Source organism: Thermobia domestica, chromosome 11 (assembly GCF_964235325.1).
Source record: "Thermobia domestica chromosome 11, izTheDome1.hap1.1, whole genome shotgun sequence".
NCBI lineage: Eukaryota > Metazoa > Arthropoda > Insecta > Zygentoma > Lepismatidae > Thermobia > Thermobia domestica.
Genome location: NC_137464.1, coordinates 137,101,742 through 137,126,567, shown reverse-complemented (window position 1 = coordinate 137,126,567; position 24,826 = coordinate 137,101,742). Strand labels below are relative to the sequence as shown.

The 24,826-nt window shown below is 37.1% G+C and overlaps 1 protein-coding gene across 2 annotated transcripts in view; it reads right to left on the bottom strand.

Moving 5' to 3' along the window:
* LOC145663671 (uncharacterized) overlaps positions 1 to 24,826 on the bottom strand; it is a 1,057,537-nt gene that overhangs the window by 257,008 nt on the left and 775,703 nt on the right. The window lies entirely within an intron of this gene.

Here is a 24,826-nt window from a genome sequence, read left to right as displayed (position 1 = left end):
ATTGTTTTTCCTTAGTGATTAGTTCTTCTAACTATGAACATGAATTAAAAAGAAACCAAGTAGCTAGCTCCGAGTTTCGCAAACTAGTTGAAAAGAAAATATTGGATAAAATTTAATAATAAAGAAGGCATTTATGATAATTAAAACAAACTAAATTCTTGGCACGACAGTCCTTTGGTTCCTACCAGCGGCCTTACGTTCAAAGTGGGGATGTGTAGTCAACGCATCGACACCCGAAGTCCTTATGCCGGCTTTCTAGACTGGAGTCCGCTACCTCTTACTTAAGATAACTCCCCCACGATGCTGGGTCAACATCGAAATTGTTGAGTGCCTCTCCGGAAATTGAACCCATGACCACGGGCACCGAAGGCAGGCTTTCAGTCTTCTATAGACGAAAAGCTATAGTTACCCACATTATCTAATACAGAAATAAGTTCTGATTCTCTAATAGCTGCTGATGGTGATAGTCAAGGTTCACCGAAGCATGAACCCAAACCCAAACTGAGATATTGATGTCACTGGAACGCGTGAAAATTCATTGTGGGTAAGTGAATTGCCCGGATGTCCGGAATTGTCAGGATGAAGGGTGATGTGAAATGCGGGGCTGTCAGAGGTACTACTTATCATAATTGGATTTATAACCAATTTCATGTTGCCGTAAACCCTCTTCAAGAACATAACTGTTAATATTAGCTTTGAAAATGTTACATAAGGAGTTTTATTGCTATTATTAGGTTGCATTAGGAATTATTGGATTTATTTTAACACATTAATTTTTTACATCTCTTCTAATTTACGAATATTTAAATCGCAATTATACCCTTAAGGTCAATTAGTGATATTTTAAATCATGAAATGAAATGAAATCTTTAAGTTTAACGTCCCTCGGTTATGCCGGTTAGGCTAAAGGAGACGGTGATAATGAGAAATGAGTGAAATGGTGGAATGAAGGAAGTGGGAGGAAACGGGAGAACCCCGAGAATACCCACGAGCACGATATTTGTCCACCACAAAGTCCACACGGCGCGTGCTGTGATCGAACCAGGAACCCCAATCACCGGAGTTGAACGCTCTACCACGGAGCCACCGCACCGTTCATTTTAAATCATTTCGAACCAACTTTATATACGGTTAGTCTTACTATATTTGAATAATTGAGACCAGAAGCAGTCTACACGCTAAGTCCAAAAGAATCTTGGCCGACCTCCTGATAAACCACGTCTTTCAGAAAGGTGAATTGTGGCAATTCGATACCCACATGAGGAAATCTTTGGTTCAATGTGAAAGCTTCCATAAGAACCAGCACTCTCATCAGTGAAATGTGCTTTGGTAATTTTTATTCAATGTGAAAGTACCTAACTTTATTGCTAAAAAATGGCATTTATTTCAAACAAGTCGCCATTACAGTTTTCGTATTTAAACACAACACTCATGAAAAGTCATGTTAAAGCGCGACTTGCCCCTGAAAAAGAATATATATCTGTTTTTAGTTTCTCGTGTTCCCCAAAGTACACCCGGACTTAGTGCAAGTGCCTTCCGCTCGCACTACCTAGGTACAAACGGCTACGATCTTGGTACTATCACTTGTTTCGGTTTCCAGATCTCAAATATTTATCTTTCAGCCTGATTCTATGTATGAATCCGAAATTTCAAATCTAGATAAGGGGCACCAAAATTCATAGTTTATTCTCGGTGCTCATATTGTGATTTATTAAATAATTATTAAATCTAATTGTAAGTTATACATTTGATATTTTGAGCAGACTGAGCAAGATAAATATACGTAAAAACTAGTCAATACTTATCTTAACTGTTTATGTTTTCTTAACTGTCAATGAAATAGGTGTATTGAGGAATTTTAAATATTCGGGTTTTGTATTCCGGTTTCAAATATAAATATGTATGTATTTCATCTCGGTCCTGCAACCGGGTGGACTTAGATTCGACATTCGAACTCTCATCCGGATCAAATCAGATTATTTTTTAGTTAGGCAAGCATTTAATCGTTAGTGTAGATTGAAGGAGACAAATAGACTTGCCAGTATTCTTCTTAATTTTCTGTTTTCTTCTTCACTGTCAGGACTTCGTGAAATTTCTTTCGGCGAATTTTTGATATTCAAGTTTATCACAATTTGGGTGGGATGTGGGTTTGGATAAGAATCAAGATCTGAGATCCGAATTTCGAACCCAGATCCGAATTTCGAACCCAGATCCGAATTTCGAATCCAGATCCGGATCCAGATCCGAGATTCGAGATTCGGACCCAGATCCGAGATCCGATCCAGTTCCGGATCTTCGAATCCGACCAGATCCGGATCCGGCCATTCCTAATATATATAACGTTACCCTCGCGTTCCCCCTCAGTTTTACTCCTACTATATATGAGAATTAACAATTCCCTTTATACTTATTATGGACATAACAAAATGGATACTCAGAACAGTTTTGGTTTTCAAACACTAATGCCAAGAAGCAAGCATATCTCCATGAAACAAGCATATCGTTTTGTTTATTTCTTTCTTTCTTGACTCTTCGATCTAGTCGATCGCCTGAAGGCAAAACATCGCACAGCAAACCAGCTGCTTCGACACGTGCCAACGACAGAACGAAAGTCTTGATTTTAGTACTGAAACTACACTCAGGCAAAAAAAGAAGCAAAATGCCCGCACGCTTCTGTGCCTTGTAACATTGTGTTAAAAAAACACAAGGTCAGCTGTCAGACACCTGATAAGACTTTTATACAAATCGTCGTTGTTTGAAGCCTCTTTATTCCTTATAAAAACAATATATCCAGATTCGCGAAAGCCCACAGAGATTGTATTAGAAAGTTAAAAAAATATCTTTATCATTCAGATCATTTATTATTATTATTATTATTATTAGTAGTAGTAGTAGTAGTAGTAATAGTAGTAGTAGTAGTAGTAGTAGTAGTAGTAGTAGTAGTAGAATTACCACATAATATTTTTCGTTAGTCCTTACAGCAATTAATACTTAGCAGCAGAGGTAAAAGTGCTTGGGAATGCAGGGGACACTGTCCCCCACCTCCAAAAAATGTGTACGGCGTCCCCCCAGTTCCTGAGAAATTATAATGGGCAAAGATAGGCATGGGGGACGGCGTGTTGTCATGCCGCTACCTACCGTTCCCCTACCTTTTCAGATTCACTTTATCTTTGCTTAGCAGGAAATCGATACAAGAGTTAGTAGGACAGCCACTCTTTATTGATAAAAATCGTAATTTGGCGTTATTAAAAACAAAATTTCTGTGTCTAGAGGTAGAAGAGAGGGGACCATGGAAGTTACTATTGCCACGTACAAAAATGAAACCTGTATTCAACACTGACTACGTATAATTCAAGGATTTTTTTAAAGCAAAATGCTTACACCTTTTCAAAAGTAAAATTAAAATAATTACTAAGAAATACATTCATTGAAAAACTCAGGGGTGGCAAGTCCACCGTTTTAAATCTGTTGCAGAGCGTTCGAGTCCAAATTCAAGTAAAGTTAACGCATGGAAGACCCAGGTTCGATTCCGGTGGGAGTTCATGTGATTCGGATTCGACGTTGATTAGTAGGTCCACGTTTTATATAGCTTCGCTGCTGAAAGGGACGTTAAGTTCAAAATCAACTCAAGAAAAGTTAAAACAATGAGAATGTTTTCTACTGTTTTGTCGTATGCAATTCTATGTTAAATAAAACTACATACACTATTTGATAATGGAAGCATCGTCAGAAATACAGTATCCAATAAATTAAACTTTTCACGGAGGGTTTATCTGAAGATACATACAAATATTAAAAATAGTTTAAAAAGGTGCATAATGCGAAAATACTATTTTATCGCGTATGAACTTAAGGCTTCTAGAACAGCAAGTTCTGACCAGATATTAACACCGCAGAGCCAGAATATGATCAAGGGATGGACTAAACCAGCGTTTCCCAACCGGTGTGCCGCGAATGGGTCGCTGGTGTGCCGCGAGGAAATCGGAACAAAATTATTAATTCTATAGCAATCAAATTGCAAGACATACAGAAAAAGGTATATTTGTATTTCAAATTACTACTATGAATCTAAAATTTAAAGTTTCATACTGTGTTACTTTTCTGTAGAACATTTTTCTGTACATTTCTAATTTTGAAAAAAAAGTATTTGTTATCATTGTTATGACCATTATTGCTTCTTTATTGTTGCAGACTATTTCGTAACTTGAAATTTTAAAATATTATTCAATCCTTCCGGCAAAGTAAACATGCATACGAATTACCTATATTTGTGTTTTAAAAGTAAAAGAGATTCGTTTGTTAGTTCGTTATTTAGTGATCCTCCTTCTTAATGAAAGGTTAGATACAGTTTTCGAAAAAAAATGTATTTTTAACAACTTGAGCCCTATATCTGATTGTAATTGTTTTCTATTTTTAAATTATAATGAAAAATAAGCATAATGATTTACCACGGGGAAAAAACAGTGGTCTAGCTTTCTTCTCTGTGAGAAGGATGTCAGTAATCAGAAAAAAATACTACAGTATTTTATATTTTCAAATAATAAAATTAATAATAATAATAATAATAATAATAATAATAATAATAATAATAATAATAATAATAATAATAATAATATGTGTGCCGCGAGAATTCAAGTTACCCTGAAGTGTGCCGCAAGTTGAAAAGGTTGGGAAACGCTGGACTAAACCATAGTTTCCAACTTTACCCAGTGTAAATAAAGTAGGATTGAATCCCACTCTATCCAGTGTACTACCATGAGCAAAATAAATGACGCGTCTCTTTATTTTGAAGTTTTTTGAAAATATCTCCGTTTTCTTTATATGTTCGAAATTTCGGAAGGTTTCCCCAGCAGGACAGGTTAATAACAAACCCGTTTTTAATATTTGTGTTAGATATTAGCTTAAAATAAAGAAATTAGAAGCAAAAAACATTAAATCGACAGAAATCTCGAGAATTACCAACTCTGCTAAAGTGGGAAATTTTCAAGAACACGAGGGAATTCTGCATTTCAACACGAAGCAGCGACATCTATGTCATTGAGAGAAATGTGGATTAAATCTACAAACTAAACTTTTAACGAATATTTCTAGTATGTCTTATTATATGCATTATCTGCAAACTCCAAATATATGAATATATGCTAAGTATTAACATAAAGATAGAGCAAATAGTGGAAATTATCTATGGAAAAGGACGAATTGGTAGGACGATCGTAATGAAATATCGTCTTTACCGGAACAGGCTCAGTTCACGTAAAAAGCAAATAGCTCAGTTAGTTAAAGCAACGAGTCTGTATGCTGAAGGTAGTGGGTTCGATCCCCTGGAAATGCCGTTGTCATTTTTTTATCACTACACTACGGTTATTTTATTTATTTTTTTATGTGGGAAAGAATCAAATTGTAACGTATGTGTAAAACTCATGACGATACCAAAAAAAGAAAAAATGCCGTTGTCGCACTTGCACTAGCGTCCCTAATTTTGTTTGCAAACAGTTTCGTAATTATTTCCCCTGTGCTCACTGCTCACCATATGCTCGCTGGCGCATAACGAATGTTTCCCAGTAAATGTTAATTTTAATTTGGAGAATTTTATAAAGTTTCACAATATTTCTCACTAGATAGTCTTCTATCTACGTGTTTGGATATTTTGATAACAGATGTCCCTATTAAATGTTTAATTTTCCCTAGATGTTTAATTACGGAAAAGTTTTACAATGTATTTGTATTGAATTGAAATTGTTTTGAATTTACTACATAAGGTAAGTAGACCCAAGGAGGAGAACTCAAGTAATTGATATTCTACGTAAAAGCAACCTATTGTAGAATGATGATGCTTCTTACCTTCAGCACATAATCTTTACGTTAGAGAGTCAGACAGAGAAAAATCCTGTTTTTCCTCCTCTATGACCACCCATCTTAAACCTCTACATATCGTTGTTCGTCTCACAAAATTTCGGTGCTCCAAAAACATTCAAATAATAATAATAATAATAATAATAATAATAATAATAATAATAATAATAATAATAATAATAATAATCCTGAATATGCCATCCTTACATAATGTAAGGATATCTTAGTTTCCTAGTTTAAATCTTAAATATCTTAGTTTAAAATGCTTTCTTTAGTACTTATTTGAGCAACCACGTAGGAGGGGGTACGACTTTTTATTTTGCCCCTCTCATTTCAGTACCCTTCCAACAGAAAGTAATTTTTGATAAGCAGGACAGACAAAATGAATAAGAAATATATTTACAGCATCCTCTCCCCTTTCATGATTGGAATATCACGTAATATTTTTTATTCTACGAAAGATGGCCCTGTGCGGTTAGGGGTAGGTAACTAAAAGAATACCTAATATATAGCGCCCCTTGATTGTAATATTGCCGCTTCTTTATTTGTACGAAGGAGCCCCTACACAATCAAGGGTGACAAAAAGAATAGGAAGAGTGTCTATTGATTCCAGTGGTGGATCCAGCACGAACTCCTGGGGGAGGAGAGGGGAAGTGAAACATTCTTTTGATGATGTGAAGCTGTCACAAATTACCACTTAACTAAACTAAACAATAGTGGGGGGAACCGGAACCCAGTCAGTTTAAATTGATGTAAAAGTTTAATTTTTGGCTTCATATTAAAGTTTTGGTTTCAAATGAGAGTTTCAGTCCAAGTGGTCAATGATCAAATCTCGTGGGGCTCTTCAGTGTAGGCTAATACGGACCCCTTGTGAGAAAAGGCAAAATTGTTAACATGTTTATAACTTTCGAATTTTTCGTCTATTTTAAAGAAATATTTTGCTTCGTATTAAAGTGTTGGTTCCAAATGACAAATTCAGTCCGAGTGGACAATGATCAAATCTCCGGGGGGGGGGGGGCTCTTCAGTATAGGGGGCTACGGCTCCCTTATGGGAAAAGGCAAAAATATGAAAATGCTTATAACTTCCGAATTTTCCGTCTATTTTAAAGAAATTATTGGCTTCATATTAAAGTCTTGGCTTCAAATGACAATTTCAGTCCGTGTGGACAATGATCAAATCTCGGAGGGCTCTTCGGTGTAGGGGTTTCGGCTTCTTTATGGGACAAGATTCACGTAGTTGATATTGCAAAATTGTTTTATATATATAAGTGGAAACTTGCACCATTTGGTTAATTTAACCTCTTATGTTTTGCAGATTCATATTCCAAGCAATAGTTACTCCGCAGAGCTAAAAGAAGGCACTTACTAGTTTCATTAAAATGAAATGTCTTTTATGAGAGGAGCAGACGAACGAACAGGCACCCAAACGTTGGTTGAGTCGTACAGTTGAAACTCGTTAAGCTCGCTTCAATTATTATTATTATTATTATTATTATTATTATTATTATTATTATTATTATTATTATTATTATTATTATTATTATTATTATTATTATTATGATTATTATTATTATTATTATTATTATTATTATTATTATTAAAGCTTTTTGCTCCTAATTTAGTTATTTTACTTTATTATTTAACGAATATATTGAAAATTGTCAGAGACACGTATGCAGTAATTTATTTCGGGAGGGGTCCGACTTCAATATTAGGATAAATTATAATAAAATTTTAAAAGATAATCCCCAAAATTAGGCTAAATTTACAGAAAAGTTGGGGTTTCAGAGGGGGTCCGGACCCCCTGGACCCACCCCTGAATGCGTTCTTGTTTGTCAGTAACATTTCCTCATTTTGAAACCCTCAAAAACTTCGGATAGACTATATAAAGGAAAACGAGTTATTTTCGATAAAATATCACTTCAAGGAGACGCGACAGTTTTATTGCACATGGTGGTATCCAACGTTCACAAGGGCAAGAATTCCTTCCCTTTTATTCTTTTGCTATTGTGCTGTATCGAAAGGTCAGGTTTGTAACATATTACTCCTACGAACAAGCATGACTGGCAGATAGGAATACTGAACACAACTCCAGAGAAATGCATGCTGAACTTACGTCTTTACGCTTTGGTGATTTGCCCTCAAGGTCAATCGAGTGGTAATTCAGTTCCGTCTCTGTTCTTAAGCCATGTTCGTATTACTTCGAACAGTTTTGATAATGAAAAGCATGCCTCTTAATATAACAGACTTCTTTCGCGTAAGAAATCGAAACTCAGTTGGTCAGAGCAACTAGTCTGTAAGAATTAGGTTGTTAGTTAGTTAGGAGCCCAGTACGAGTAAGGGTTTTTATTACTATTGTTTTTATCTTTTTTATGTGAGGAAAAATCAAATTGTGACATCCCGATATCAAATGTATTTGATTAGGTAGCTTTGTCTTAGCTAAACTTTAAACATCAGTAACTGTCGAAATTATTTCACTAACCGATCACTTACTGAACATTTCAAACACGTCAAACCAGTGGCATAACATGAAGGTTAACCTCTCCTCCGCAGTCCTTAGTTATGCGTCCGTACTTTCAAGGGCGGACTAAGGGCCGGGCGACTGCCCGGGGCGCCAGAGAAAGAGGGGCACCAAAACGAGCCTCAAAAAGTAAATTTTATAATGTGCTTTCTACTGACGTTTTTGGTTTATATTCTTGTAAAGTAGTGGCAATTATATGATCTTTTTCCATTTCACTATGGAAGAAGAGAGTTTCATAGTACTAAGGGGGCTGTATCGAAAAATTGAGAGATGGCATGTAGAATAAAGAGTGCCGGGAATTAAGTATTGTTTGTTTGTTTGCTTGAGTTTAGCGTTCCACGGTTATGCCTTAATGGGCAAGGGAGATGTGGATACTAATTATAGTGGAATCCGAACCACTTTTATCGTTCAACAGTAATCCACCGGGAATTGGACCCGGTACCACAGAAGGCAGGCGTGCTAGCCACTAGACCAGGGGGGGGGGGTGGAGTTGGTATTGTTTATAGCGGGCCATATTCTTTGTGAAGTTTTCCTAGGTAAGGATTTCTTTTTGAAAATGGGTTTAAAACAGGGGCGTCATTTAGGGAGTGCAGGGAGGGGCATTTGCCCCCCCTGAGTTTGAGATGTATATAGAGTTTATCATTAGAATAGTAGTAAATCAGTGAAAAACGCGAAATTTTACTTATATCAAGAGGTCTTGCCCCCCCCCCTAAAGCAAAATCTGAAATGACGCTCCTGGTTTAAACTATTAAAAACACTATGATAAAATGTAAAATATAGGCTACTACTAGGGGAAGGGCGCCAAAAAGTCACAGGAATAATAATAATAATAATAATAATAATAATAATAATAATAATAATAATAATAATAATACTAATAATAAATATGAATGTCTTTGGAGAGCCGAAAGTATGTGACACGAATCATTAAAGGTAGAGCTTTAAGATGAGTGGTCATAGGGGAGGAAAAACAGGATTTTTCTCTCTCTGACTCTCTAACGTTAAGATTATGTGCTGAAGGTAAGAAGCATCATCATTCTACAATAAGTTGCTTTTACGTAGAATATCTGTTACTTGAGCTCTCCTCCTTCGGGCAACTTTGCTTATGTAGTAAATTCAAAACAATTTCAATTTAAGACAAATATTTATAGAGAAAATTAAACATTTAATAGGGAAATCTGTTATCAAAATATCCAAACACGTAGATAGAAGACTATGTAGTGAGGAATTGTGAAACTATAAAATTCTCCAAATTAGAATTAACATTTACTGGAAAACATTCGTTATGCATCAGTGAGCACAGGGGAAATAATTACGAATCTGTTTGCAAACAAAAATTAGAGACACTAATGCAAATGCGACGATATTTTCTCTCTCTTTTTTTTTTGGTATCGTCATGCGTTTTACACAAATGTTACAATTTTATTCTTTCCCAAATAAAAAATAAATAAAATAACCTTAGTGATAAAAATGACAACAGTCCTTCACGGGATTCGAACCGTCTACCTTCGGTTTACAAACTCGTTGCTTTATCTAACTGAGCTATTTGCTTTCTTACGTAAGCTGAATCTGTTCTACAGTAAAGACGATTTTTCATTACGATTGGGCTAACAATTCGTCTTTTTCCATAGGTAATTTCCACTATTTGCACTATCTATACGTTAATACTTAGCATAGATTCATATATTTGGAGTTCGCTGATAATGCATATAATAAGACATACTAGAAATATTTCGTTAAAATTTTCGTTTGTAGATCTAATCCACGCTTCTCTCACTGACATAGATGTCGCTGCTTCGTGTTGAACTGCAGAATTCCCTCGCGTTCTTGAAAATTTCCCACTTTAGCAGAGTTGGTAATTCTCGAGATTTCTGTCGATTTAATGTTTTTTGCTTCTAATTTCTTTATTTTAAGCTAATATCTAACACAAATATTAAAAACGGGTTTGTTATTAACCTGTCCTGCTGGGGAAACCTTCCGAGATTTCGAACATATAAAGAAAACGGAGATATTTTCAAAAAACTTCAAAATAAAGAGACGCGTCATTTATTTTGCTCATGGTAGTACACCTGAGCGTCTTGGGGGGGGCTGTATCCTTATCCCCTATAAAATTCCTCTTGGATCCGCGCCTGTTGAAACCAATTCCTATTTCATAACTTCATACACGGCACGATCAAGCACTGAATCTATTGAAATCTTACTACATAAAATAATTGTCGAGTGTCTAAACTTTTTCTATTAAAGCTCATAGTATATTCTATCATAATATAAATTGTCACTCATGTAGTGTGTGCTAATATAACTAGGGATGCGCACGAGACAAGATTTGTGGCTGTCTCGTCTCGAAAATGTGCTGTAAAAGTGATGTCTCGACTCGAAAAATGTATATTTCTCTATTGGAAGTGCCATGTCTCGACTCGAATTTTGTCAGGAAAATCCTGTCTCGATTCGTCTCGTGCGCATCCCTAAATGTAACTCATGACAAAAATGTTTTGTTTTAAAACAAAATTAAACGGTTGAAGTGGACTCTGCCGAGTAGAAGACATCCAATTTATTAAACCGCCTCGCAACTCACTTGGCAGCACACTTAGGTTACACTCTTCACCTTTTTCCCATGCTATCTAAAGTATCGGCTAATCTTAAATTCGCATTGCCGATTCGGGTTTTCTAACAAGAATTATTATGTTGCAACTTAATTTGGATGTGAAATCCTGACTTAATTAGCATTTAAGAACTTCGAAGTCTGCATTAAAATCATGACATAAATATAGTTAAATCTCAGTTCTAAATTTTATGTCTACCTTGCATCTAAATACTTGTGCTGTCATTTCTTTCAATGTTGGTAGGAGCCGAAGTTCTAATTGATCCCAATTTTTCGCTTTAATTCCCTCTATTTGTTCATAAAATTTTAGAGAAATATTATTATTAACAAGCAACACTTCTGAAGTGTAACACTCCGATCTTGATAAAATTTGGAAGGTAGATATTATACATGAAATAAACGAATACGTGTTTCTTATTTTCTGCGGAGAAAAGGGTTTTAAGGGGCAAGAGACCCCACCCACAATTTTGAAAGTTGACGCCCCAAAGGCAAAAACCAAGGAAACCGAAGTAAACGAAATTTTACACACATATTGCAGATATAAAATGAGGGAACACGTGTTTCGTATTTTCCTGGAAAAAACGGTTAGGTGGGGACCGGATCCCTCCAAAACTTTCATCACGAAATATCGAAAGTGATAATAGCAATATGACAAATGTGTGTAAAGGACACAAAGAATTGCAACGAAACTTTGTGTATGAACAACATACCAAAAAATAAAGGCACACGTTTTTTTTTATTTTGTGCTGAGAAACGATTTCAGGGGGCAAAAGCTATCACCCAAAATTTTGAAAGTTAAGGCCCGGAAGGCCAGAGGAAGTGAACCGAACTGAATGAAATTGTGCACAGATATTGTCGACATAAAATGAGGGAATACGTTTTTCTCATTTTCCTGAGAAAAAAAAAGAAAACCGTTTAGGTGGGACACACACACCTCCAGAACTTTGATCATGAAATATCAAAACTGCTAATAACAGAAGTGTTTGAAGGACATGACGAATTGGAACGACACATTGTGTAGGGACAATACGCAAAAAATAAACAAATACGGTTTTTCTTTTATTTTCTGCGGAAAAACGGTTTTAGGTGGCAAAAGCCCCCATCCCAAATTTTGAAATTTGAGGCCCAAAATGCAAGAAGAAGTGCACCGAATTAAACGAAATTGTGCGCAGATATTGTAGACGAAAAACGAGATAATTGGGTTTCGTATTTTCCTGGGAAAAGCGGTTGAGTGTGGCACGGACCTTCTAAACCGTTGATTACGGAATATCAAAAGTGCAAATAAGCATACGCAAAAGTACCTAAAGAATATGGAGAATTGGAACGAAACTTCGTAAAAGGACTATTTGCAAAACAGTATATGAAACGTGTTTTAATTTTTGCGGAAAAACAGTGTTGGGGCCTAGATCCCATCCCCCCAAAAAAAAGAAAATATTACCGTAATAGCTCAGAAAGGAGTGGACCCAAGCAAATCAAATTGTGTGTAGACATTATATGTAAAATAAGGGCTCTCGTGTTTCTCAAGTGTTCCTATCCGTTTTGCTTCAAATTTGGCATACCAATAGCAAACTGGAAATAAATCGACACGTGTTTCTCTTTATGCTGAAAAAACATTGCAAGGGTTAAAGGTGCCTCCTGAAATACTATAAAATACGCTATTCTGTTTGTGTTTGCTGTTACTTGATCTGCCAAATTTGAAGAAATCGGATGGAGACACGACACTTGTGAAACACGAGAGACCATATTTTACATATCCAATATCTACATACAATTGCTTTCGCTTCGGTCCACTTCTCCCGCGACTCAACGCCTCGGTTCACTCACAATTTTTTTTTCTTTCAGGAAGATACGAAACACGTATTCCCTCACCTTACCTCTACAATATTAGTGGACATTTCTTTCACTTCGGTCCACTTCCTCTTGTCTTTTGGGGTCAAATTCCAAAATTGTAGACGGGGGCTTTTGCCAACCAAAACCGTTTTTAACCAAAATTAAAAAATGTATTCGTTTATTTTTTGCGTATTGCCCATACTCGCAGAGCTCCTCCGTGGCTAAGCGGTTAGCGTACGCGCCTTTGGCGTGGGAGACCCGGGTTCGATTCCCGGCGGGAGCTCATGTGGTTCGGATTCCACGTTAATCAGTAGGTTCACGTCTCATATAGCCTCGTTGCTGAAAGGGACGTTAAACTAAAATCAACTCAACTCAACCCATACACGCAGTTTGATGCAATTCTTCATGTCCGTTACACGCATCTGATATACTGTTACTAGATATTTTGATATTTCGTGATGAAGGGTTTGGAGGGATCCAAGCTCCCCCTGGCCGTTTTTTCCAGGAAAATAAGGAAACTTATTCCCTAATTTTGTGTCTACAATATCTGTCCAAATTTCATTCACTTCAGTTCACTTCTTCTTACCTTTCGCGCGTCAACTTTCTAAATTTTGGGTTCTTTTGCCCCTAAAACCGTCTTTCTGCAAAAAAGAAAAACATATTCTTTATTTTTTGTCCACACAGAAAGTTTTGTTGCAATTCTTCATGTCTTTTACACACATCTAACATATTGTTACTAGCATTTTTCATTTTTTGTGATCAAAGCTTTGGAGGGGTCGGTGCCCCACCCAACCGATTTCTAAAGGAAAATACGAAACCCGTATTCACTCACTTTATGTCTGCAATATCTGTGCACAAATTCACTCCCTTCGGTTCACTTCTTTTTGCCTTTCGGGAGTCAACATTCAAACTTTTGTTTGGGAGGTTTTGCTCCCCAAAAACCGTTTTCCCGCAGAACATAACAAAACCCGTATTCATTTACTTTCTGCGTATTGTCCATACACAAAGTTATGTTGCAATTCTTTATTTCCTTTACACACATCTGACATACTGTTATTATTACTTTTGATTTTTCGGGATCAAAGGTTTGGGGGGGTCTGTGCACCACCCAACTGTTTTTCCCGGGAAAGTACGAAACTCGTGCCCTCATTTCACGTCTGCAATATCTGTGCACAATTTCATTCACTTCGGCTCACTTCTTCTTGCTTTTCGGACGTCAACTTTCAAAATTTCGGGTGGTGGCTTTTGCCCCTGAAACCGTTTTTCCGCAGAACAAAAAAAAGTATTCATTTTTCTGCGTATTGTTAATACACAAAGTTATGTTGGAATTCTTCAAGTTGTTTGCACACATCTGACATACTGTTGGTAGCATTTTTAATATTTCGTGATCACAGGTTTGGAGGGGTCCATGCAGCACCCAACCCTGTTTTCCAGGAAAATAGAAAACCGTATTCCCTTATTTTACGTCTACAATATCTGTGTAGAAATTCATTCACTTCGGTTCACTTCTTTTTGCCTTTCGGGCGTCAATTTTCAAAATTTTGTGTGGGAGCTTTTGCCCCCTAATACCATTTTTCAACAGAACATAAAAGAGCCCGTATTGCTTTATTTCTGGTGTATTATCCATACAAAATGTTTCATTGCAATTCTTCATGTCCCTTATACACTTTCTACATACTGTTATTAGCATTTTAATTTTTTGTAATCAAAGGTTTGGAGAGGTCCGTGCCCCACACGAATATTTTCTCCAGGAAAATATGAAACCCGTATCCTTATTTTATGTCTACAATATATATTCACATTTGCACTCACTTCGATTCACTTCTTCGGGCCGCGGTGGCTCAGTGGTAGAGCGTTCACCTCTGGTGCTTGGGGTCCCGGGTTCGATTCCAGCCCCCGCCAAGTGAACTTTGTGGTGGACAAACACCCTGTGCGTGGGTTTTCTCGGGGTTCTCCCGTTTCCTCCCACTTTCTTCATTCCACCATTTCATTCATTACTCATCATCACCGTCTCCTTTAGCCTAACCGGCATAACCGTGGGACGTAAAACTTAGAGATTTCATTTCATTTTTTTCGATTCACTTCTGTTTGCCTTTCGAGTTCAACTTTCAAAATTTAGGGTGGGAGCTTTTGCCCCCTAAAACCGTTTTCCCGCAGAACTTAGAAAAACCCGTATTCCTTTACTTTTTGCGTATTGTCCATACAAAAAGTTATGTTGCAATTTTTCATGTCCTTGACACACATCTGACATACTAGCACTTTTGATATTTTGTGATCAAACGTTAGGGAGGGTCCGTGCCGCACCCACTCCTTTTTTCCAGGAAAATAGCAAACCCATATTCCCTCATTTTATGTCTACAATGTCCGTGCACAATTTGATTCACTTCGGTTCACTTCTTTTTGCCTTCCCGGCGTCAACTTTCATAATTTTGTGTGAGAGCTTTTGCCCCTAAAACCGTTTTTCCGCAGAAAAACCCTTCTCCATTTTTTTTTTGCGTATTGCCCGTACATAAAGTTTCATTGGAATTCTTCATGTCATTTACACAAATCTGATATACTGTTACTAGCACTTTTGATATTTCCTGAGCAAATGTTTGGAGTGGTCCGTGCGCCACCTAACAGTTTTTTCAGGATATACGGAACTAGAATTCCCACATTCCTTATTTTATGTCTACAATATATATTCACATTTGCACTCACTTCGATTCACTTCTTGGGGCCGCGGTGGCTCAGTGGTAGAGCATTCACCTCTGGTGCTTGGGGTCCTGGGTTCGATCCCAGCCCCCGCCAAGTTAACTTTGTGGTGGACAAACACCGCGTGCGTGGGTTTTCTAGGGGTTCTCCGTTTCCTCCCACTTTCTTCATTCCACCATTTCATTCATTACTCATCATCAACGTCTGTCTCCTTTAGCCTAACCGGCATAACCGTGAGACGTAAAACTGAAAGATTTCATTTTTTCTTCTGCCTTTCGGGCGTCAACTTCCAAAATTTTGTGTGGGAATTTTTCCCTCTAAAACCGTTTTTCTGCTGAAAATAAAAAAAAACAATATTCATTTATTTTTTTGTCCACACATAAAGTTTCGTTGCAATTCTTCATGTCCTTTACACACATCTCAGATACGGTTACTAGCACTTTTGATATTTCGTGATCAAAGGTTTGGAGGGGTTAGTGCGCCACCGAACCGTTACTTCCAGAAAAATACTAAAACCGTATTCCCCCATTTTATATCTACAACATCTGTGCACAATTTCATTCACTTCGGTTCACTTCCTTTTGCCTTTCGGGCATCAACTTTCAAAATTTTGGGTTTGAGCTTTTTTCCCTTAAAACTGTTTTTCTCACAGAAAATTTAAATAAATGTTTTCCTTTATTTTTTGCGTATTGTCCATAGACGCAGTTTGATTAAATTCTTCATGTCGTTTACACACATCTGACATGCTGTTACCAGCACATTTGATTTTCCGTGCCCCACCTAACCGTTTTTTCGAGGAAAATACGAAACTCGTATCCTCATGTTACGTTTGCAATATCTGCGCTTAATTTCGTTCACTTCGGTTCACTTCTTGCCTTTCGGACATCAAGTTTCAAAATTTTGGGTGGGAGCTTTTGCCCCTAAATCCGTTTTTCCGCAGAAAATTTAAAGAGGCCGTATTCCTTTAGTTTTTGGGTATTTTCAATATAAAATGTTCCGTTGCAATTATTCATGTCTTTTACACACTTCTGACATACTGTTACTAGCAGTTTTGATATTTCGTGATAAAAGGTTTGGAGGGGTCCGTGCCCCACCCAACCGTTTTTTTCCAGGAAAATACGAAACTCGTATTCCCTCCTTTTACGTTTACAATATCTGTGCACAATTTTATTGACTTTGGTTCAGTTGTTCTTGCCTTTCGGGTGTCAACTTTCACAATATAGAGTGGGGCTTTTATATTAAAACTTACGTAACTTTATGTAACTTTTTCTTTTTTATGAGATTCTTTTTTTGGGAGGTGAGGAGAGAAATGTTTTCCTCTGATATGTGTCTTTTGCCATTCATCTTTTTTGAACTGCTTAAGTAAGATCATTTTGTAACTTTTGATGTCATCCATCTCCGTCATGATAATATTATTGTCATTTTTAACAATTTGTTTTATTCCCTCATTTGCAGTCTGCCACACTGATATATTTATTACAAAATTGAGGTTTGGTCCAGCGCCTTTCGAATTCGGAACCAACCCAACCGCCGAGCTTTTTGGGTTGCCTGTTATTGCAGGAAAACGAGAATTGCAGGTGGTAATGCACTTTTGGAGTTGTGTATACAAACTTCTCTTCCATGCTTTTTTTTAAATACATCGTAATGAAAATTACATGGAACGTTCCATGTTTGAAAAGAGCGTAGAAATCAAATGTACTACCATATTGCAAGCAGAAATATAATTCGACTAGCATACTGAAATAATTTTAACAGTAGTAAATTGTATTTAAAATAAATGCTGAACTTGAATACGGTGGTACAAACACGTGTTAGCCAGGAAGCGCAGCATTGAAATCGAAGCAGCTTCTGTTGTCATATTGTGACCTAGTGAGAAAAGCGTTGAATTGATGTACTAAAGGTCTGTAGTTCAATCCACGGTCAAGCTGTGTTAATTTATTTTATTTTTGTTCCGTGAAAGTTCATTCATAAATAACTTTTATGATTATTATTACATATAAATAACAAAAGTAAATTATAAAAGATGTCGCAAGACATGAAAGTCTGCATGATCACAGAATTGGAAGAAATAGTGGTAATGGTGAATGCCACCCCACATTGTACGTACGTACGTTATAATATAGAACTTAGTACATTTCTTGGAAGACACTCATAATTTATTTATATATATATATTATGAGGGTAATAATAATAATAATAAGAAAACACTAGTAAATCACCTTTAAAATAAATGCTGAACTTAGATACGTTGGTGGAAACAGGTGCCACCCAGAAAGCACAGCATTGACAACGCGTCATTACGTTGCGTAGTAAGTAAGGCATTGGATTCATGCACTGAAGGTCCAGGGTTCGATCCTGAACTAAGCTGTAGTGAAAGATTTTTTTAAATTTTTATTTTGAAACGTGAACTGATTTTGTTTTTTTCTTTTGTAGTTCATTAAAAGTAATTTGTTATGAATTTTCATGGATAGAAGTAAAATAGAAAGAGTACAAAAATGGAAACTTCATTTAGAATGGAATAAGATACTAAACGAAAACGAACTACATGATTGTGCGTTATGAACATTAGAAGACAAAGTGGAAAACTAATTTTACGCAGGAGTACATTTCTTGGAAGACACTCATAATTTACTTATATATATATTATGAGGTTAATAATAATAATAATAATAAAAAGAAATACATTAATAAATTACATTTAAAAAAATATTTGTTGAAACGATAAATAACTCTTGACACGCTTTGCTATTAGACTACGATACCTTTTATTATAACGTAACGAGTAAAATGGTAAACTCATACACTAAAGATCCGGAGCTTGATCCTTGGGTAAGCCGTCATACGATTTTTATAACATTAATCGATTTTAATTATTTAGCAATTAATTGATATATATATATATATATATATATATATATATATATATATATATATATATATATATATATATATATATATATATATATATATATATATATATATATATAATATTCATTTTTCAGTGGATAAATAATTTCAAAAGATTAAAATTGTTAAAGTTACGAGATTGTAAAAAACTAATTTTTAAGAACGAACCATATTTTTTAACTCTACCATTGGCAAAAGTAATTACAAGGGCGTCGCAAAATAAAGAAAAGTGGGGAGGTTTATTAACGTATGTAATAAGGATTTGTGACTTGGCACTGGTTTTGTTTTAAAAGTGGTTGAGCGAGTACAGTTACATGGGTAATATTTAATAACTTTTTGCAGAAAATATATTTGTGAAGATTATAGGGACTTAGCTCTATTCAGCGGTTATATCATATGGATTAGACAATTTGGTACGACAGTATTGTAGTGCGGGATTACATACCATTAAAAAACTAAAGTACATTTCTTATGAGATCATTAAACAGGTGATAGTGTTTGAAAAGAATTGCAAATTTGAACTAAGTATGGAAAGCATCATTGTAAAACACAAGAACTATCAATTGACCACAATTGTGAGCCAACATGCAATGACGAAACGTCGCATAAAGTATTAAATTGGCAACCGTAAGATGTGTCTGTTACTGATTCCGATTTCGGTTAGGGCATGGGTGCTCGCATTGTCCTTTTACGAATCTTTTTATTATCATTGTTTATCTCGCATTGTTTCTTTTAGGGTAAAGGATAAATTCGTTAAAAGTAGAACTTAAAAATACGTGCTTCAATTTAAACTACCGCATTGCCCTATGTCATATTACAAAAAATCATACGTAACATTGCCTATTAAGCAAGAGTTGGGTCTGCTTCGTTTAGAAATATGTTATGAAAGTAATGTCTTTTCTGGGAAAGTGTATCTGTTTCTACTGAAAGAGTTTTGTGCCGTCTCATAACTGGCACATCTTTAACTTACTCATGTAAATTTTTAAAACAAGTCTTCCAGCCAAGTAGAGCTCTCTTGTGGCTATATGGTTAGCGTACGCCCTTTTGTTGGCGTAAATTTAAATTTGCTTTTTGGTGCAAGAAGCTCATGTTCAGATCTCACATTAAGCTGTAGGTCCACGTTACATATAACCTCGCCGCTAGAGGGATCGTCAAACTTTAATTAACGAAACCAAACTTTCAGCAATGTAAGTATTTTATCTATAGGGTATTATGTAGTTCCTTCCCCCAAAATCAATTGGTAGTGATTACGGTTCATTGTTTGTGTGAGTATAAGTAAAATGTGAACGCATGACATAAAAAGTACAATGCATAAAACACGAACCAATTTGTGCTAGGTGATTACTACAAAGCACGAATGCTATCTATCCGAGTTGGGGCAAAAGTATAACAGGCAGCAAACATGTGCATCCGTACGGAGCAGGGGCGTCAGCGATGTAGGCATAAACGAGGTCGTTTACAAAAAATAGTACCGGCTCTAAAGGTGTCGATGGATTTGGAAGAAATACTAAATGCCATCGTATCCATGTTATTAGGATTACGTATTTGAGTCTTATAAAATTGTAATATTAGTACATATCTTTGTCCGTCGGTTTTTTCACACGATAATTCTTGAACGAAAGAATATTTTTTTTTTTTTTTTTTGCAATAAATAGTTAAAGCGATTATCTTGGTCATTGAAGTTAGTCCTATAACATTTTCACAGTTCCGGTGACTATCTATATCCTTATATCCCATACATGGAATATTGACCATTTCCAAAACTTCATACATACACGTGTGATCATCTTTACTGTTTATAGGAGGGTCTAATAAAATCCTTCTTTCTGTAAAATTAAAATTATTTATTTCTTACAGACTCACTTTATTGACCTAAATGTAAGAAATCACTTGCGGCTATTTTGACTATCGAGGAGAGAACTTATTAAATTAATGCTATATAGGGTATACATAAAGTGGTCTAATTTAAATAGTATAGACTCCTTCACGATCTGAGTATTAACTCGATAAATAAAATTTTACATTTGAGAAATCTCATGAAAAATCATTCATAACATTACGACAATTTTTAAATACACATAAAAAAGCAATTGAAAATGATGAATTTATTAATGAACTAATAACAATATTCCTAGAAAAAGATTTTAAAAGATATATGCTTGAAAACGTCATGTGTGTATAATTAGAACTTTTTTTATTCTGTTCACATTCTTCATAGGATCACAAATAAATTTGTTCCGACTAATTTATTAGGAGAATACAAATAAGAATGAGGTTCTAATGAAGCAAAAGAATGAAGAAAGATACGATCCGTAAAAACGTCAGTGTTTTTTTTTTTTTTTTTTTTTTGCTTACTTCAATAGTCGTTCCGAATGATTCTTTTTTAGTTTATACACTTGATCAGCGTGCGTAGTCCTGGCCCCCCCACCATCACACAATTCTTCGAAAACAACTTCAATCGTTTGTACTTCGTTTGCTCCCATTTGCTCCGCAGTAGCTCCGTTTGCTCCCTTACCGTTCCCGAGAAAATAGAAATTTAAAGTGAGGGGCCAGAAAAAGGTGGTTCCAGACCTCCGAATTAAAAATAATCGCTGAGGGAACAGATGGTCGCATTCGTTTGTACTACGTTTGCTCCCATTTGCTCCACAGTAGCTCCGTTTGCTCCCTTACCGTTCCCGAGAAAATGGAACCTTAAAGTGGGGGGCCAGAACAACGTCATCCCAGCCCCCCACCCAACTAAAAATAATCGCTGAGGGGAACGGATGGCGGCATTCGTTTGTACTTCGTTTACTCCCATTTGCTCCGCAGTAGCTCCGTTTGCTCCCTTACCGTTCCCGAGAAAATGGAACCTTAATGTGGGGGGGCCAGAACAACGTCGTCCCAGCCCCCCACCCAACTAAAAATAATCGCTGAGGGAAACGGGTGTTGGCATTCGCTTGCACTTCATTTCCTCCCATTTGATCCGCAGTTCCTAAGTTTGCATCCTTACCGTTCCCAAGAAAATGGAACTTTAAACTGTGAGGGGCCAGAAAAAAGGAGCCCGAAAACTTCGAGGGGCAGAAAAAATTGATCCCAGCCCCTCGAATTAAAAACAAATCACGGAGAGGAACAGATGGTCCCAATCGTTTATACTTCCTTTGCTCTCATTTGCTCCGCAATTTGTCCGGTTGCTCCCCTGGCGTTCGCGAAAAAATAGAATTTTAGACTGGGAGAGTCAGAACTACATGGTCCTAGCCCCCCACGTAATGGTAGAGAGGAACGGATGGTGGCATTCGCTTCTACTTCATTTGCTTCAATTTTCTTCGCAGTTTCTCAATTTGCTCCCTTGCCGTTCCCGAGAAAATGGAACATTAAACTGGTGGTCCAGGAAAGCGTAGTCCCAGCACCTCGAATTGAAAATAATTTCAATGAGGAACGGATGGTGGGATTGGTTTGTACTTGGTTTGCTTCGAGATAGCTACGTTTACTCCCTTACCACTCCCAAGGAAATGGAACTTTAAAGTAGAAACTAGAACAAAATTGTCCCAGCATCCCACTCAAATAAACATAATAACATTAGGGAAGCGGATGGTGGCATTATTTTATACTTCTTTAGCTTCGATTTGCTTCACAGTTGCTTGGGTTGCTTCCCTAACGTTCTCGAGTAAGCAGAACTTAAACACGTGATATCAGCCACCGTCCCGACGTATATAATTGCAGAGAGGAGTGGATGTTGGCTATATCTCGTATTTTCGTATTTGCTCCACAATTGCTCTGAGTATTCGTTTACTCCGATTGTTGTTAACAAAGAGAAATTTTGAAGCGGTTGGTGTGGAAATGTGATCCCAGTCCTCAACCTCCTAAAAAATGTAGTAAAAAATATTTTTTTGCGTGATTTGCCGCGAATTGCTCTGTAATTGTTACACTTTCTTCCCTACTGTTCCCTGATTTTTAGGGGGTTGAGAACTGGAATCACATTTCCACACAAGCCGCTTCAAAATTCCTCTTTCTTAACATCAATCGGAGTAGACGAATACACAGAGCAATTGTGGAGCAAATATTGTACAAACGAGATATAGCCAACATCCATTCCCCTCTGCGATTATATAAGTTGGGAGGGTGGCTGAAATCAAGTGTGTAAGTTCTGTTTACTCGAGAACGCTAGGAGAGCAACCCAAGAAACTGCGAAGCAAATCGAAGTTAACGAAGTACAAAATATTCCACCATCCGTTCCCCTATGTTACTATGTTTATTTGAGTGTGATGCTGAGACAATTTTGTTCTAGTTTGCACCTTAAACTTCCATTTCCTCGGGAATGGTAAGAGCGTAAACGTAGCTACTGCGAAGCAAACCAAGAACAAACGAATGCCGCTATCCGTTCCTCATTGAAATTATTTTCAATTCGAGGTGCTGGGACTATGTTTTCCTGGACCACCAGTTTAATGTTCCATTTTCTCGGGAACGGCAGGGGGCAAATTGAGAAACTGCGGAGCAAATGGGAGCAAATGAAGTAGAAGCGAATGCCAACATCCTTTCCTCTCTGTGACTGTTTTTAATTCGAGGGTCTGGAACAACCTTTCTCTGGCCCCTCAGTTTAAATTTCTATTTTCTCGGGAACGGCAAGGGAGCAAACGGTGCTACTGCGGAGCAGATGGGACCAAACGAAGTACAAGCGAATGTCATCATCCGTTCCTCTCTGCTATTGGGTGAGGGGGCTGGGACCATGTTGTTCTGGCCCCCACTTTAAATTTCAATTTTCTCGGGAACGGTAAGGGAGCAAACGGAGCTACTGCGGAGGAAATGGGAGGAAACGAAGTACAAACGAATGCCACCATCCGTTCCCCTCAGCGATTATTTTTAGCTGGGTGGGGGGGGCTGGGACGACGTTGTTCTGGCCCTACATTATGGTTCCATTTTCCCGGGAACGGTAAGGGAACAAACGGAGCTACTACGGAGCAAATGGGAGCAAACGAAGTACAAACGAATGCCACCATCCGTTCCCCTCAGCGATTATTTTTAGTTGGGTGGGGGGCTGGGACGACGTTGTTCTGCCCCCCCACATTAAGGTTCCATTTTCTCGGGAACGGTAAGGGAGCAAACGGAGCTACTGTGGAGCAAATGGGAACAAACGTAGTACAAACGAATGCGACCATCTGTTCTTCTCTGTGACTGTTTTCAATTCGGAGGTCTGGGACCACCTTTTTCTGGCCCCTCAGTTTAAATTTCTATTTTCTCGGGAACGGTAAGGGAGCAAACGAACCTACTGCGGAGCAAATGTGAGCAAACGTAGTACAAACGAATGCGACCATCTGTTCCCCTCAGCGATTATTTTTAATTCGGAGGTCTGGGACCACCTTTTTCTGGCCCCTCACTTTAAATTTTTATTTTCTCGGGAACGGTAAGGGAGCAAACGGAGCTACTGCGGAGCAAATGGGAGCAAACGAAGTACAAACGAATGTCATCATCCGTTCCTCTCTGCTATTAGGTGGGGGGCTGCGACCATGTTGTTCTGTCCCCCCACTTTAAATTTCAATTTTTTCGGGAACGGTAAAGGAGCAAATGCAGAAACTGCGGAGCAAATGGGAGCAAACGAAGTACAAACGAATGTCACCATCCGTTCCCCTAAGCGATTATTTTTAGTTGGGTGGGGGGCTGGGACGACGTTGTTCTGGCCCCCCCACTTTAAGGTTCCATTTTCTCGGGAACGGTAAGGGAGCAAACGGAGCTACTGCGGAGCAAATGGGAGCAAACGAAGTACAAACGATTGAAATTGTTTTCGAAGAATTGTGTGATGGTGGGGGGGCCAGGACTACGCACGCATTTGATCATATTTTTTATTGACCTATTAAGAACAGTATATATTATTGTTCAGGGATGTGTAGTGAAATTAACGTACTTACTAGTATTGGTTCTTTTTTTTATTAAGGGGATTTACAATGTGTACCTTAAAAATTAGTGAATCCATGAAAATGATGTGTTTATTAGTATTTAAGATGATATGGAGCGAAATGTTGGACACCATGTGATGTATACCGGATTGTTTAATTTTGATGCAAAACTTTTAATAGTAATACAAATATACATATCGTTACCGATGTTATTTAGCGTATGCTCTTGTACAAATGTAAATAATGAGCAATATATGCTTGAGGGTTTAGTAGTGCGTATGCGTTTTATTATAATTTCCTTTTCACGCAAACCAAAGTATGGATAGTGTTTAATTTTACTATTAACATTGCAAAAGTAATTCCCTTTGCCTGCAACATACAATGTAGAACATGTACTATGTTTTAATGCAAAACTCGTACTAGCCTCCGGAAAAACACTTAATAACTCGTCAACAGTTAAACCATTAGTTTTTTTCTTCAGACATAAACTCTCTCATTTTTTTCACGCACCAATTCCCATATATTATAAATTAACAATATTTTTGCGGACTT